Source organism: Halichoerus grypus, chromosome 6, assembly GCF_964656455.1.
Source record: "Halichoerus grypus chromosome 6, mHalGry1.hap1.1, whole genome shotgun sequence".
Taxonomy (NCBI): Eukaryota; Metazoa; Chordata; class Mammalia; order Carnivora; family Phocidae; genus Halichoerus; species Halichoerus grypus.
Genome location: NC_135717.1, coordinates 90,207,389 through 90,224,871, shown reverse-complemented (window position 1 = coordinate 90,224,871; position 17,483 = coordinate 90,207,389). Strand labels below are relative to the sequence as shown.

The following is a 17,483-nucleotide window of genomic DNA, read 5'->3' as shown; positions in this document are numbered from 1 at the left end:
AAAGGATTAGAAGGAGAAGTTAGTTGGAATAGGAAGACCAGTTAAGCTTATTTTGATAATCCTGGCAGTGAGGAGATCCAGAGTGGAAAAGATGGAGAAGTCAGGAACAACGAGAGTTGCAAGCTGAGTAATGAGAAAGGAAGTTGCATTAAAATAATAAATGAGTAAATTTGGAGAGTAAACTTGTTTTGTGGAGAAGATCAAGTTCAATTTTGAATAAATTAGGAAATCAAGGAGAAATGTTTTATTAGGCAGACAAGACTATGGGGCTGATGTTGTAAATGTTAAATTACACTTTGTAGATAATGAGGATTGACTAGTAGGATAGCATGTATTATACGACTAATCTCTTCACAGGGTACAACTGAGGGCAGTTTAATTCCAGAAAGTCTTCCTGAGACTGTTGCTTCAAGAAAGAATAACTTACCTATTAGATGTGTCACTGAATGAAACATCTGGTTAATTAACTGGTGTGGGCAGGCTCACCTCAAAAAGACCTTTGTTGGCCTGATTGTGTGATGTTTCTTCTTCTCTAATAAAAGTCGTAGTTGGAAGAGCAACCCCATGTAAAACCTATGTGTTAAAGAAAATGGCCATACCTGTTAGCCATTCACTGCCAGAGTGGCTTCATGATATTTTATGATGTGATCACATTTTTTTGTCATGATTGTAATTCAGTTTAATAATGCTAACTGGTTTCATTTGGGCAATGCATTGCCCTAATCACTCACCATTTGTTTTTAAACTTCTTTGTATGAGTAAAACCAAATGTAACAGCTGTTGATGTTTCTGCTAAGAGGTAGTGAACCTGAGCTATTATCTATATGGTCCATGAAGGTTTTAAAGATGGGGCCCGTGTCATTGTTTACCTTCTGTTTGTGTATTTCTAAGGATTTCTAAGACTTTAAAGCATATTTATTTATTTATTTATTTTAAAGATTTTTATTTATTTTAGAGACAGCACGAGTGTATGGGGGAGGAGCAGTGGGTGAGGGCAGAGTCCGCCATGGGGCTCGATCTCCCAACCCTGAGATCAAGACCTGAGCCAAAATCAAGAGACAGATGCTTAACTGACTGAGCTACCCAGGTGCCCCTAAAATATATTTATTAACTTCATCTATTACTAACCAGGTTACTTAAATTTGGGGGCCTCGATGTTCCCATGCTGGTGTTCTAGCATTTATCACATTATGTTATCTACCTGGGTTTGAGTCCAGCTTAACTGCTTAGTGGCTGAATGGATTTGCAAGTTATTACAGTTCTCCATCTTTCTGTTTTTTTTTTTCCCCCCTCATTTATAAGACAGTATTACTGCCTACCTTGTAGGCTTGTTGTGAGAATTAGATTATTAAATATATCAAGCCCTTGAAGAGCCTGGCACACAGCAAACTCTCAGATCCTGGCTGTTGTTACTGTTACTGATCTCTTGCCCTCACTGTCCTGTGAACCTTCATGGTTCATCCTTGTATGCCTTGGACCTAGAGCTGTGTTTGCATTTAATAACAGTTTTTAAAGGATTAATTGACTGAGGAAGGTGGCAGAGGGAGGTGTCACAGGGTATCTTGTAGGGTGAAACAGGAAGAGGCCAGCTCTTTTTGTTACAAGTGCTATTTCCATTCTGCTCACCTCCACTCTAGGTGAAAACTTCTCCTTAGTCATTAAGAATGACTGTTACTGATCCCAGCATGGTGTCAGGAAAGCAGTTTGGTTAATCTAAGTTGGGAGTGGTTAATAGTTTCCCAGTGGCTTATACACTTCAGAAGGTATGTGCTGTCCGGGGCGCCTGGCTGGCTCAGTCGGTACAGCATGAGACTCTTGATCTTGGGGTCATGAGTTCAGGCCCCACGTTAGGCATCGGGCTTAGTTAAAAAAAAAAAGAGAGAGTGTGTGCTAACCACTCTTGTTGCTTGCCTTTGAAGCGTTCCCTGGTGAAGAACAGTTTTTTTTCAGATCTCCATTTCTGGGTGGGGACCCCTATGTAGGCAGTCCACTTCTGCCTGGGAATCTAAGCCTGAGCACAGCTCTCTAATTGTTTTTAGTTTCTTTGCTGCTGCTTTGAACAGATGTGCTTAGGTTAATGGCTTTGGGCAGCATGATGCATTAATGGTTTTTCTCATAATTTTGCTACACAGGAGGTATTATTTCTATTTTACATACCTGGAAACTGAGGCTCAGTGTGGTTGATAAGTACCTTTCCTTTTTTTTTTTTTTTAAAGATTTTATTTATTTATTTGACAGAGACACAGCGAGAGAGGGAACACAAACCAGGGGGAGTGGGAGAGGGAGAAGCAGGTTCCCATGGAGCAGGGAGCCCGATGCGGGGCTCGATCCCAGGAACCTGAGATCATGACCTGAGCTGAAGGCAGACGCCTACCGACTGAGCCACCCAGGTGCCCCCCCCCCCCTTTTTTTGATAGTACCTTTCCTAAAGCCATGCAGTAATTGTCAAAGCTGAGATTTAAACTTGGGAAAAACTGTCTTACTCATGAGCCTCTACTATTTCTGCTGGCTCTAATGAAAGTTTCAGTGTCAGATCTATATGACACCTATGTTCTGGTGCAGCTTTGCACCTTAGGAAATCCCTATTTAGTAAATTAGTGTGTGTATTTGCATGTGCTTTGTAGCTTTTAAGTTCTATACAGATGTTAGTCATTAAGAGCGATCTAGTCCTTTATACAATTAGATTCTACATCTCTCCTTTTTATTTTTCTAGTCTTGTTCACAAGATTTCTAGACTGCTCAGATTTTTTGTCTTTAAGCATGATTTCTATCCTCAACTCTGTCTGCTGCCGTCTTAGAGTAGCTTCTGTTGGTTAGGGTCCCCGTGTATCAGAAAATGTAAGAGGAAAAAGTGAAGGACTCCCCAAAGGGAACTAATGTCACTTTTAAGAGCTTATTTAAAAACATTTTAAATCATCTCAAGGGACTTTCAGAGTCTTTTTTGAAAAGTTTTGTTTACTAGGAGTCTTCTGGTCAGGGGAGTCAGTGATTGAGAATGTGGACCACATTTAGACAGACCTGGCTCAAATCCTGCCTCTGCTCTATGACCTTGGGACTTTGGACATATTTCATAACCTCTTTAAGCTTTAGCCTTAACCTGTAGGATGGGAGTAATACTAATACTTACTCCCAGGTTATCGTAAAGAACACATGAACTAAAGTATATTCTGTGTTTAGTGTAGTACGTTACACAAAGAGTGCTGTCAGTAAGTGTTAGCTGGTGTTGCAGGTTGAAGGCTAGGCTTGGAAGAGGAGCCCAGGGATATAGTCTGTGCTGAACTTGAATGATCTGAAGTAGATGTGTCCTCTGCGGAGTCGGGGGTAAGGATAAGACCACAATGGAAGTCTCTTCAGGTTCTGGGCCCAGGTGTGGTAGGCTCAGTCCCATCATGGAGTGTTTAACAAGGGGGTACTTAATGATTTGATCCAGAAGTCCTTAGAGAAGGAAGGTATATATACTCATATGTGAATTCAGCAAACACGTATTAAGCACCTGCTGCTGCCAGGCACTCCCTAGGCAAATGCTGATGATACAAAAAGAAAGTAAGTCTTCCTCTGTCTTTTTGGAGCTCATATTCCAACTATGGGACCAGTATGTGAAGCAATGACTGATAAAACATGATAAGTTATAACAAAATAAAGCTTTAAGGTACGTGCAATATGCGCTAGGGCATCAGGTGAGTTGGAAGAAAGCCCATTCTTGTTGATACTTTATCTTCAAGGGTAAGAATTTTCTTATAGAAGCATTAGTCCAGTGAATTACTTTGATTTTTTTTTTTTTTAAAGATTTTGTTTACTTGATAGAGACACAGCTAGAGAGGGAACCCAAGCAGGGGGAGTGGGAGAGGGAGAAGTAGGCTTCCTGCTGAGCTGGGAGCCCGATGTGGGGCTTGATCCCAGGACCCTGGGATCATGACCTGAGCCGAAGGCAGTCGCTTAACCGACTGAGACACCCAGGTGCCCAAACTTTGATATTTTTTAGGGTAGATTTATCCTTCAAACACCAAAGATAGTCCAGATGTAACTTAAATTTGGCTATGTGACTGAAAGCAGCCTATCTTTAAACATTTGTAACAATATTATTTATCCAAAATCTTTACAACTTAGGTAAATAAAAGTTATAGGCAAATTCTTGTCCTGCTGATTACATAAAGGACACTTATAGCTTCAGTGTATAAAGGGATTTCTTAGTTCAGAGTGGATATGTTTTCCAAATTATTATTTATACCAGTGGGGAATATTGTTGGCATTTGGGGGGAAGTGAGTTTAATATTAGGTAGCCTAACAATACTAGCAGAATAATGATTGGATGTTGACAATTAGAATATTAGCCACTGTGAAACACTAACAGAACAGTGCTAGGAAATGTGTGTGTGTGTGTATACCCACACTTCCGTAGTTTATACAAAAGATTAAAATATATTGAATCTTTTATAATATAATCAAATCCACATATCACAACATTATATGGAAGAAATTATTTTTCTCATTTTACAGATGAAGGAGCTAGAACTTGCTTGAGGTGATGTAAAACTAGTAAGTGATGGATCAAACATTGAATTTCAAAGCCTTTGTTCTTTTCACCTTTTTGTGTTGAATACAATTGTTTCTCACTTAACAGGATTCATCATACAATAATTTAAATTACACATGTATTATCCATACTTGAAGAATTTGAGCCAAACTCTGTGCACCACTATAGCTCAACATGAGTCTTCTTAGTGCCAAATGAAGTGAACAAAAAACTTTGGAAGTAAAACATCTAAAGTCTGGCAGTTTGCCTATATTTTTAAAGTCACTACTTTTCCATTTTCTGATAAATTGCTGTTCTCAATGTACTAGCTGTACTTAATAAAGAGATCGACCATTACATACAGAACATAACATTTTAGCTAAATAATTGAGACAAATATCTACTAGTTCAGACATTAGTTAGTATTATTTTGTTAAAACATCTCATAGGAACATGTAGTTAAGTTTTAAATTCTTAAAAGTACTTCTGTTATAATACTTGAAGTACCATTTATTTTGATATGTTGTATACCTCGTATTTTTTTTAAAAATTGTATTTTGGAAACCTTCAAATATACAAGGTAGACAGAATAGCAGAATGAACCCCTGCATAGCACCATCAAGCTTTAGCAGTTATTAACTCTGGGCTAATCTAGGTTCATCCATCTGCCCACTTCTTCCCTCCTGTGTGAAACAGAGCAGATCTCAGATACACCATTGTATATGTAATTACTTCAGTATGTTATTCTTTTTTTTAAGATATATTAATTTGAGAGAGAGTGAACGAGAGTGAACGAGAGAGAGGAAAGAGAGAGAGATTGAGAGCAGGAGCCCAGGGAGGAGGGGCAGAGGGAGAGGGAGAAGCAGGCTCTCCACTGAGCAGGGAGCCCGATGCGGGGCTCGATCCCAGGATCCTGGGATCATGACCTGAGCTGAAGGCAGACGCTTTACTGACTAAGCCACCCAGGCGCCCCTCAGTATGTTATTCTAAAAGATAAAAACACTTTTAAAATGTTATAACCGGGGCACTTGTGCACTTCCTTTCTCTCTATCAAATAAATAAATAATCTTAAAAAAAAATAAAATAAAATGTTGTAACCATAATTTAATTATCATACCTGAAACTAAAAGTTAATTCTGAATATTAAATATTTAGTTAATATTTGATTTGTAAGTCTTCTTTTTATAGTTTGTTTAAGGTCCAAATAATGTCCTTTATGGTTATTAATATTTATTTTGCTAGATATTACTAATGATGTCTCTGTGATATAGTTTAACATATCCTTCTCTCCTGTGTGTTTATAAAGTGGTAGAAGGATCTAGAGATTTAATCAAATTCAGATTCCCTTCCTTCGTCCCTCCCTCCCTCTCTTTGTTTCTTCCTTCCTTCTTCCTCTCTCCCACCTCCCCCTCTCTCTTCCCTTCTTTCTTTTCCTCCCTTTGTTCCCCCTGTTCTTTTCACTTCCCTGATATATGAATGGTATTTGTTCTTTCCTCAGGACACATAATATGTGCTGGTTTTCTTTTTCAGATACCAGTAGCTGTTATGCCTAGATACTTTAATTGATTAGGAGTTGCAGAATATGATATTTTAATTTCTACTTTATATTGATTTATTATCTGGAATATGTCTCTAAAGAAAAACTCTCCCTCATCTACTATTTGTTTAGCTAATTGTACAGTTTATATTAAAAAGTTTGAGTTGGGTTGATTTGATTACCAGCTTCATTTGAACTTTTTCTAAAATGAAATTTTAAATGATCTAAACTGAGCTTGAGGGCATCTGAATAAAATGGAGAAGTTTAGCACATAGACTATGTGGCATCTGTTTAACTAGCCATGTAATTTTTTAATTTACTCTGTGACATTGCTGAGGTGGTCATTGATGTGTGGCCTCTAAGCAAGTGAGACTATATTATATGAGGATCTGAACAGAAGAATGAAGTGCTGATCTTCAGTATTTTCATGCTGTTACAGAGTTGGGATTCAAATTCGAACTCCTGTACTCCACAGTCCCTTTTCATTGCTGTTAAAGCCATGTGACAAAGAAGTCCATACTGCAATTATTAGTTCTTAAGCATTATGTGGTATTAGTGATCATTTTTAATTTTTTAAATTTAATTTTTTTCAGTGATCATTTCTTATTTAAAGCACAAACTCTTTGTCTTGTTATTTCACTTTTAAAAAATTTTCACACATATGGAATCTTTAACTATCTAATGGATATGTACCTATTCACAATATATATTATAATATTGTCAGTTACACAGATATGTCATGTAATAACATGCACTCGTAGTGTGGGTCTGCATTTTAAATACCTAGGTTACTATGTGTGTTTATAGACCTTGAGCTAAACATACAAGTCTAACTACATATAGGAAAAAATTGAATATGCCTATTCTATATATAGTTTGTGAAATGCTAGATAAATGTAAAAAGATGCAAAAAAAAGTACCTCTGAGGCATTGGTATGTTCAGATCCTAGTATAAGTCTTAGAATTTTAGTTTGTTTAGAAGTTAAGTACTTCTCAGAGTTACTGCAAGGATTAAATCAGATGGCATGTTAGTGTGCTCATCACAATATTTGATCCTTTGTGACTTCTTTCCTCTTTATCTTTTCCATCCATATAATTTTTAATCTACATGAAAAGAGACCAAAAATTTAAGTGAAAGAGAACAAATATGTGTATTAAGCAAAAGTAGCTACTGCTTTCAGACTATGCTTCAAAATGAAATTTTGTTTTTATTCACTTATTTTTATGCACAGGTCATCTTTAATACAGCTCTCATTGGACTGAAGTGGAAGCATAAGAATTGGAGCATATTTTCATTTGTGAGGTGAGTCCATTTGTAGAAAAATTTAGATATTTAAAGCCACCTGCTGTTTCTTAGGAAATTTTGACATTTGCATGTATTCTGAGAAATACTACAGTTATCCGTGAAAGGCTGTTAGTGTGAAGTGGTGGGAGAGCCCCAGGCCCACACCTTCATGCCCAGTCCTGGTTACCTGACTTCCCTGTGTCAGTTTGCCTATTTTTAAAATGGGAATGATGGGCCTATTGACTCTGCTTACCTTCCAGATTACATGTTGTGAGAATAAATTGAGATCATGGATATGTAAAGTGTCTTATTAAGAAAAATGTAAGGTGGAGGTGTTAATACTGTGAACTGTCAGTGAGTTAAATGGGAATTAACAGTTACATGCAGAGAATCTGTAAGTATGAAATTTTTGGATGTAACTGTAGCCTAGCTAGTGGAATGGTAGGAAGACCGCACCATCTTATGTACTGTTTCCGGGAGAACTGGCGAGCACAAAAGAAGAGGGGAAAGTAAGAGGAGGAAGAAGTGGCAGAGGAAGGAAAGCCAAACCAATTAGATGGCTCTGAAAGTATTGGCATTTTTAGAACTAAAAATTTCTTTACTTATGAGGATGTATTTGGAGGAATTATTAATCTGTGGATTATGAAAAATGTATTTTCTATTGAAAACCTGTTACATCGGGATGCCTGGGTGGCTCAGTTGGTTAAGCATCTGCCTTCAGCTCAGGTCATGATCCCAGGGTCCTGGGATTGAGTCCCACATCGGGCTCCCTGCTCAACGGGGAGCCTGCTTATCCCTCTCCCTCTGCTTGCCGCACTGCCTACTTGTGCTCTCTCTGACAAATAAATAAATAAAATCTTAAAAAAAAAAAAAAGAAAACCTGTTATATCTTTTCAATACTTTTATATTCAGTATTTTACTTTCTTGCTGTGGGAAAAACATCTAATTCTGATTTTTCTCTTCCCTGGAGTTTCAGCCATTCATCTGGATGCCTTAGTGTATGAGGCCTGAGTCAAACTGAATGGGCATTTGTTCTCACTCCATCAGTTTTTGTTTGTTTCATTTGTCTTCTTAACTTCCTTTATTTCTCTTGTTTTTCTTCAGCTCACCCAGCACATGTCCTCTCTTACCTCTTTTTGGGCTTAGGTTTTTACATGTAACCTTTTATTCTGGGTCTCCCAAATTGTACCCTGAGGCTTTTCAAAGGTGCCAGAATACTATTTAGCAAATGTGATTACTGTATTTCTTTCTAGTAACTATGTTTTGAGAGTAATTTATTTATATCTTGGGAGAGAAAGATAGTAGTAAATCGGTAAAATGGTAGTAAGACTCCTGTCTTCCTGCACTGTCTTCAGGTATTATGGATTCTAGCGTGGTGGTCATGACTCTGTAGCTAGATGATTTGGTCGTCTTTGGTCAGACGTTGCCGCTGCTATCTCTTTGTCTTAGTCCAGAAGAAAATGTATTTTTCTCACACAATGGACTTATTCAGTTCTTTGTGGAGTGACTGAGGGGGCGGTGTTCAAGGTCCTTCCCAGCGATCAGGGACCTGTCTTTTAATCTCCAATGCCAGCTCAATAGTTTTAATTCTCCTGCTGCTACTTTCACCTCTAATTTATTGTTTGGCTGAGTCATCTAGCAACTACTTTTGTGTTCTCTTAGTACAACTGCAAGGCATATTCTTTTGTATTTTTGTTTCTTACTTAGTAAACAAGTGGCGTATTTAGTTCCACTTATAAGTCATTTCTTCGGTTTCCCAAAAAAAGTAATTGATCAGTCTATAGAAACATAATTGTAGAGGGCTTTTACCAATTGCTTTTCTTTTTAGATGGTGGGTGTAGGCTGTAGGAGAAAGCCTGTTCACAGTCTTCACCATCTAACATTTGTAAAATTCTGGGCATGTATCCTCTTGAGCCTCAAACTTCATGGTTGTAAAATGGGTATAGTGTTACTGACACCGTTGAATTGTTAGGATTTAAGGAGATAGCCTACAGAAGGTGTCCAGTATGGCGGTGGTTGGGTGGCTCAGTTGGTGAAGTCTCCGACTCTTGATTTTGGCTCAGGTCATGATCTCAGGGTCGTGAGTTTGAGCCCTGCATCTGGCTTTGTGCTCAGCGGGGAGTCTGATTGAAATTCTCTCTCTCCCTCTCCCTCTGCTCCCCCCATGCTCTCTCTCTGTCTCTCTTTCTAAAACAAACAAACAAACAAACCGTAAAAAGGAAAGAAAGAAAAGAAAGTGCCCAGGGTGGTATGGAGCACAAATATGTGCTTAGGTAATTATTGTCATTGTTGATTTATCCTCTTCCCTCAATCTGTTGTTATCACTGTCATTATTATGAGATTAAGCCCAAAGGGAGTTATGTATAGGTGAGCTTGTAACAGAACGCAGTGTTGATAAATAAGGTCTCTTGTTGAAGTTGTGTGTAGTTGTGGATTCTCTGATACACTCATCATCTTCGTTAACATGAGAAAGTCCCAGCTTAGAGATAGGTCAACATGTCTGACTGAAGTTACTGAGATGGGTTAATTGGTCACTATTGAGCTGTTTTTGAGAATAGTGTTAGAGTTTTCTGAAATGCACAGTTTATCTTCGGATTTAATTGCTCTCGGAAGTAGGCAGTTATTTAAACTGTTTATCTTTGCAAAAACAACACACAAAAAAGTATTAAGCACTTAAAACATTTACCTTTTAAGTGTGTATTTCTGTTTTATGGATATGATGAAAAAAATTCTACAAAATCAGATTTTATTTTATATTTTTAAAGATTTTATTTATTTGAGAGAGAGAGCACAGAGGGAGAGGGAGAAGCAGACTCCCTGCTGAGGACGGAGCCTGATGGGGGACTCCATCCCAGGATCTTGAGATCATGATCTGAGCTGAAGGCAGACGCTTAACCAACTGGAGCCACCCAGGTGCCCCCAAAATCAGATTTTAAAGAACAGAAATATATAGTGATTAATCATTCAGCTTCCTTTTGTCTTCAAATTGGCACACTTTATTTTGTCTTGCTGATGCTTACATAGAATGCAATGAAATCTTTTTATGCAGGAATACTAGAAAAAAGATGTTTCTATTTGGAAAATACTCTAGCTCTTTGAATCTTTAGTGTGAAGTTCACATGAGGTGAAGAAGACCTGAGTGAGTGAAACATTTAAAATGGTGAAAAGCTTATCTTAAAGTTTTATATTCTGAATTTAACCCTTAAAATATTTTGAAAAGAGAATAAATATTTTCAAGAGGACAAAGGTTCTGTTTAGGGGATTTGATTAAATCAGTGAAAAACTTGGATAACAGTTGCCCAGAACATTTTGATTATTTTATCCAAAAAGGATTTATTTCCAGATATGAAGACATGCCTTTAAGATACTATAAGATATATTGTTGACTGAACTTTCTGCCTGAGATGCATTTCTGAAATGAGTACCTGGAATATTGAAATGTCATATGGAAGCTTGTCATTTGTGAATCCATTTTTTAAAACAATACTTAACATCTAGTAGATCTTTTGTACTATTAAAGATTTTCTTAAAAAAAAAAAGATTTTCTTATTTACATGTAGATAAGGAGGCATGCGGTTTGTCTCTTTTTAGTTAAATGGGAAGTGTAATATTTTCCGAGGGGGGTGACGAAAAAGAGGAGCGTGCTGTATTATAACTTGACAATATGGCTACCATGGGGAATTTATTGTGGAACCAAAAAGATATAAAGTCTTGATGGCCAACAGTCAGAGAGCAACTAAGACTGATAGAGATTTATAGAATGCCTGATTGTCCAGTTTGTAATTCTCCTTAGTAACCCAGGAAGCAAATGTAAAGAAGATTGAGTAGTGGTTGACCACAATAAAGATAAAGTCCCTACCCTCAAAAACTTCGTAGTTTCATTGACAAAACAGAATGTTCTGTCTTAAAGCCTCTGAGTTTCTAAGCTCCCTGTAGACATGAACAGCCTAGTTCCGATTTATCTTATGGAATCCGTGTTTTTCACATCCTCTCCAAGTACCTAGCTCAGTGTTTGGAACCTAGCTCAGTGTTTGGAATATATATTGGTTAAATTAAACTGGCAATATGGAATCAAGTGCTAGAGGGAAAGGCTGTGCTTTTATTCTTAAGAGTAGCTAACAGCACACGAAGTAGCTCACCTACAGAGGAATTACACTGGGCTTCTCTTCAGAAACCATGTAGGCATGAGGAGAATATAAAGTGAAATATTTATAGTTATGGGGAAAACCAAACCTCCAACCACCAACCTAGAATTCTGTATCCCCAAAATGACCCTTCAAAAATGAAGGAGACATAAGGACTTTCTGAGACAAAACAAGGACAATACCGCACTGGGAATTTGTCGCCAGTACACTTGCCTTGAAAGAAATGTTAAAAGAAAGATGATTTGTAAATATTCCAGTCCATGGCTTGTCTTTTTATTTTTTTAATTGCGTTTTTTAGGATATTTTTATTGGCTTAAATATTTTGCTCCCAAAGCTTGATACCAAAATATATTGTGCTTTAACTGTTTCTGGAAATTGTATCTTTGAAATGACTGTTTTCAGTAAAGCTTATTTGAAATCTTAGATATGGCATGAGTAGGCAGAGGGAGGAATCAGGTTACATTGTAGGACCAGTGACACAGACTGCTGACCACCATAAGTTTTGGAACAAAAATGGCCTGTAAAAGTTGTCCTGCATTGGACTGGAATGGCCAACTGTCTATACCCCCATCTTGATCACTCATTGGTTGTGGGCCCCCCTGGGAAGGGCGTGACCTTGGGCATGGTAGCTTGCTGCCCCTGAGGCAGTCCCTCAAAAGGCTGATTGCTCAAGGCTGTCTGTTGACTGTGCTGCCAGCAGCTGGGGCAACAAATCATTCCTTTTTTTTTTTTTAAAGATTTTATTTATTTATTTATTCGAGAGAGAGAGCGGGAGTGAGAGATGAGAGAGAGCATGAGCAGGAGGAGGGGCAGAGTGAGAAGCAGACTTCCTGCCAAGCAGGGAGCCTGATGCAACTCGGGGCTCCATCCCAGCACCCTGGGACAATGACCTGAGCCGAAGGCAGACGCTTAACAGACTGAGCCACCCAGGCGCCCCAACAAGTCATTCTTTGAAGGGGTATCTGAGTGACACATCTCCAGGTTCACCTCAAATCTATAAGCCTGGGACCCATTTTATTTGTGGTAAGAGGCCCTATAAATACGGGGCAGAGGACTCTAACAAATCTGCATATGTGGACAAACCTGAGTTCCCTTACAAGAAGAGCCACCTGCAAAGCAAAGGGCTCAAAAGCAGAGCTTAGGGGAACAGTTAAAGGACCTGGGTACAAAAAAAAAAAAATAAACGTATAAAGTCTTAGATTTATAAGGTTCTTTTTTTTTTTTTTTTTTTTAAATTCTTATTTATTTATTTGACACAGAGAGAGAGAGAGAGACAGCGAGAGAGGGAACACAAGCAGGGGGAGTGGGAGAGGGAGAAGCAGGCTCCTGGCTGAGCAGGGAGCCCGATGCGGGGCTCGATCCCAGGACCCTGTGATCATGACCTGAGCCGAAGGCAGACGCTTAATGACTGAGCCACCCAGGCGCCCCTATAAGGTTCTTTTGTATTCAAGTCACAAAGCAATATGCTCTCCTCAGGTAGATATGATGCTGTTAAGAGAAATGCCTGACCTTTCAAGTTCAATTAATGACTCAGCACCCTGGAGAATGTTCCTGATTATTGTTGTGTTTTTTGTAACATCCTCTGTGGTTCTTTGCCTGAGGAACAGATTACCTTTCCATGTATTAGCAGTCAATATTATTAAAAGGGCCACTTGCTGTCGTTTATTTAAGCTTCATCTCTTGGATGAAGACATCCAAACATGTTATTAGTTTGGCACAAGACACGGTATAAATTATATACGTATGTACACCCCCAAATCGCTCCCTGGTTTGAAAATGGAATCTATGAATTGGCTTCTGTGTCTTTTTTTTTTTAAGAGTTATTACCATGGGGATGAATAGTCTGCTTAGTTCTATGGTTGGCATGATTCTTCCAAATTAGGTCACCTGTGTTTTCTTACTACCAGTTGCCCACACTTTAGGCAACAGTTAAATTTTCCATCACTAAAAAGCATGTAGTTAGAATACAAAACTAGTGATTTAGTAGAATTAGCTACATCAATGCTTTTAATCTGTTGATTATTTCCTTTCATGCTAACTAGCAGGAGTTTACTCATTTCACAGTTTTAAACTTTCCCATTGCAATCAGAACTGGTGGGGAATTATTATCCTGTACTGCAGTTGTAAACTTTTCATCATTTGTTGAAAGCATTATTTGGGGGGAGAGAAAACTGACAGAAGCATCATGATAAAGGGAACTAGGCTTATCCATTCTTAATTTTACTGAGGCAACATTACATATATTTTGCTTTACTGTATTTACATAACCTGTGGCAGTGGATCTGCTGTCAGAAAGTTAAACCTGTAGGTTTCTACAGCCCATTAAAAGAAATGTTACGGTGTTTCAGTTAGGTTTAAAATATAACCCAAGAATGAGGAGGGGTGAATACAAGCAGAACAGTGAATCAGTGAATTGGGGGTAGTGATTTGTTGATTTGGAGATAGATACATGTGTACACACACACTCACACACACACACTCACACACACACACACTCTCTCTCTCTCTCTCTTTCTCACACACACACACACACACACACACACACACACACACACACTCTGTTTTGCCAAATGGCCAAACTGGATATAATGAGAATTTCCTACTTGGGGTCAGTGCTCCTATAGCAAACCCAGCTCTGTACAGCCTTAGGTGTTTAGAAGTTAAATCAGCCAGGAAACCAGTGAGAACCCCAGATGCCACAGGCCTTGTGAGATTTAAACAGTGAAACTAGTTACTTGTGTGTAATTCAGATTTAACTATACAAATTATAAGATTTCCCGAGTGGAATGATGACTTAAGAGAGCTAGCAAATTTCAAACCCTGAGAAAAATATCACTTACTGAATTACAGTCTTTCTTATCTATTTAATAATTTAAATCTGAGGAGTCATATATGCAACAAAGTTTAAATTAGCTCTGGTTATGATATGTCCTCTCTAAACCATAACCCTCAGTAATCAAAATGGTTTTCCATTTAATTAGTTTGAATTGAAGAGCTTTTTCTCTTTTTCTTTTACTTCTACATCATTAATAAAATTATAATCATTTCTGCTTCTAGGACGACTATAGGATTTCATTTATACTAATGTAGTACACACTACATAATAGGCACTCAGTAAATCTTTATTAATTTATTCTTTTAGGAGGCAAGGAGAGGCGGAATAATTAATCACCAACTTACATTAAATAAATTGAAAGGTAAAGCTTTTCATTGTCCCTTCAAAACCTGCCTCTTATTGCCATTTCACTGCTTGGAGGAATGCCTACTGTATCACTAATGTGTCCAGCAAGAAAGCATCCTGTGTGTGTGTGTGTGTGTATGTATATACATACATATGCATTTCTCTTCACTCACTGCTGTCACTCCACAGACAAACAGGCTTTTGACAAAACCTGGCACTTCCCTCCTGACTGTTTTTCATAAATCCACCTGGCATATACCACTGTAGAACTTTCGTTCTAGTTCTTTTCCTGGACCTTGGCATATATTTGAATTCTACTGAGCCAGTGCTGCCTTCTCCAGGTGATTTGCTTTTAAGATGTTTTTTCCTGCCAACCACAGGGACTGAATTTTATATCCCATAGGAGAATATGAAATTCTCAGTCCCTTCCCCAAACCCATCACTCTTATCATCCTGGACAATAAGGATCCCTCTTGTTTCTTGCTGTTTTTCTGCTTGTATTCTTTTTCAACTTGTCTTTCATGTGAAAGAAACAATCTTTCTTGCTTTATCAGGCTCTTTAATTTTTGTTATGGAATTATCTTCAGATATTAAACTCCCCACAAAGCCTTTCTATCCTTACTGGAACAGAAGTGGCAATTTGCTTACTGAAACCTTTCTTTTTATTCAGTTTTCATGACTGACTAACTCCTCACTGGCTATCAGATTAAAGTCTTCTGACCTTTCATTTATACATAAGTATGATTTAATTAGATTTATGCTGTGTTCAATGTTTACACATATACCTGTGTTACTTGTATGCTTTTAGTATGTGTATGTAGATCTGTAATACAGATAAACCTAAAGGGCAAACTCTATTTAGTATGTGTATCTATATCTCCAATATAACCTAAAGGGAAAATTCTGTATTTTTTATGAACCAGTCAGCCTACTGATGGGTTTGGGGCAGGCTGCCCCAAAATATACCGCCTTGGCATATTGATCATTGTGAATTAAAGTCACTTAAATAGCCCATGCGAGAAGGACACTGACTCTCTTCTCTCCCTCTGAAAGCAGGAAATAAATTCCCCATGTGAAGGGTATCCTCCCTGCACCTGGAGGGTAAAAAGCATCCTTATTGCCAAAGAGAGGGAATTCAAGTCTGAGAAGGCTGTATGAACAAACCTCGTTACTACTTCTTTACGAATTTCCTACCCCAAGCCCAAACCCCTTTGTCTTTTCACTTCCTCACAAGTACATTCTTTCTTTGTCTAAAACATATAAAAGCTGCCTGTTTCTGGTTACCTCTTTGAAGCTCTTATTTCTAAGAGCTTCCATACATATGGATTTATTTTGTTATTCTCCTGTTAATCTGTTTTATGTCAATTTAATTATTAGACCAGCCAAAGAACCTGGAAGGGGACAAAGGAAAAGTTTTCCTTTCCCCTTCAATACTACATGAGACGAACTTCCAACAAATGTTTAAGACACTGTTGACAGAGCTTAGGAATTTTTAAAATTCATATTTTCCCCTTCATTTGTATTTTTTTTCCCTCACCCATCTCTCTGTTCTTTGGTGGTGGATCAGGGCTGTTGTAGTGAGATTTCTACAGGTCTGATGTCCAAGGTCGTTACTGAGTAGTGGTTGAGGCACCGTATGACTGAGAGTCACTAGTGTAACCCCATTGTATAATTTTTGATAAGGTAACAGGGCGCCTGGGTGGCTCAGTTGGTTAAGCGACTGCCTTCGGCTCAGGTCATGATCATGGAGTCCTGGGATCGAGTCCCGCATTGGGCTCCCTGCTCGGCAGAGAATCTGCTTCTCCCTCTCCCACTCCCCCTCTCATGTGCTCTCTCTCTCTCATTCTTTCTCTCTCAAATAAATAAAATCTTAAAAAAAAAATTTTTTTTTGATAAGGTAACAAAAGTAAAAGAATTAAGAATAATGCAAGTGAAAATGCCATGTAACTATAGAATGTGTGCGTACACACACTCTCTGGGAAGGATTTCAGTCCTTGCAAAGTTAGTGGTAGAGATGAAGCATGTTGCTGCTATAATTACTGACAGTCCCCGTAAATGAATACAAATTGGTTTAGAGATCTAGCAGGCAAGTAGAAGATCTGCTGGCTTATCTTAATTTATTGGCATGGATCCCTAGGCTAGTGGTATCCTAATTGAGTGCAGAATACTCTTTGTTCTTGAAGTAAACAAGGTATTTTTCATGTTCCCTAAGTAAACAAAGTATTTTTCATGTTCCCTAACAGGATACCTAGGTGATCTTTTGTTTTGATACTGAATTTTATTTCATTGTTAAATGAATCAAAATGATACAAACTGAACTGAAGATTCATTATTTTAATGCATCTTATGCTATTTTAATTTTGGGGGGGGAAACCTTGAGGATTGAGAGGTTTTAACAAGAAAGCAGTATCTATTACTCACAGATACTGAGTTGTCTGTAAACGAGCCCCTTTACAAAATAGCAGCAATGCCAGGAGAATCTGTGTGGGAGTTATGCATATGTATGCGTCTTTCTAAAAGAACTGTGTAAAAATCTACTGAAAATCCATGTAAGCGACTATCTAATACGTACTCACTATATCATAGCAGCCAAATTTTAAAATAGAATTATAGTTGATTTGAATTAATTTCTATATTTAAAGATAGAGAAAACTTTCAACAAAATTTACTAACAGTCAGAAAAGCTTGTCTTGGGGGCACCTGGGTGGCTCAGTCGTTAAGCATCTGCCTTTGGCTCAGATCATGATCCCAGGGTCCTGGGATCGAGCCCCGCATCGGGCTCCCTGCTCAGCGGGAAGTCTGCTTCTCCCTCTTCCACTCCT

General features: G+C 38.2%; 1 protein-coding gene across 7 annotated transcripts in view; it reads left to right on the top strand.

Moving 5' to 3' along the window:
* Positions 1 to 17,483, top strand: part of EPS8 (EGFR pathway substrate 8, signaling adaptor) — a 200,011-nt gene that overhangs the window by 74,816 nt on the left and 107,712 nt on the right. For 6 of the 7 annotated variants that reach the window (XM_078075656.1, XM_078075662.1, XM_078075660.1 and 3 more), the window contains exon 2: positions 7,283 to 7,353. The exons of the other annotated variant lie outside the window; for it this stretch is intronic. The gene's annotated coding sequence lies outside the window, so the exon portion shown is untranslated. The remainder of the gene's footprint in view (positions 1 to 7,282; positions 7,354 to 17,483) is intronic. 7 annotated transcript variants of the gene reach the window in all.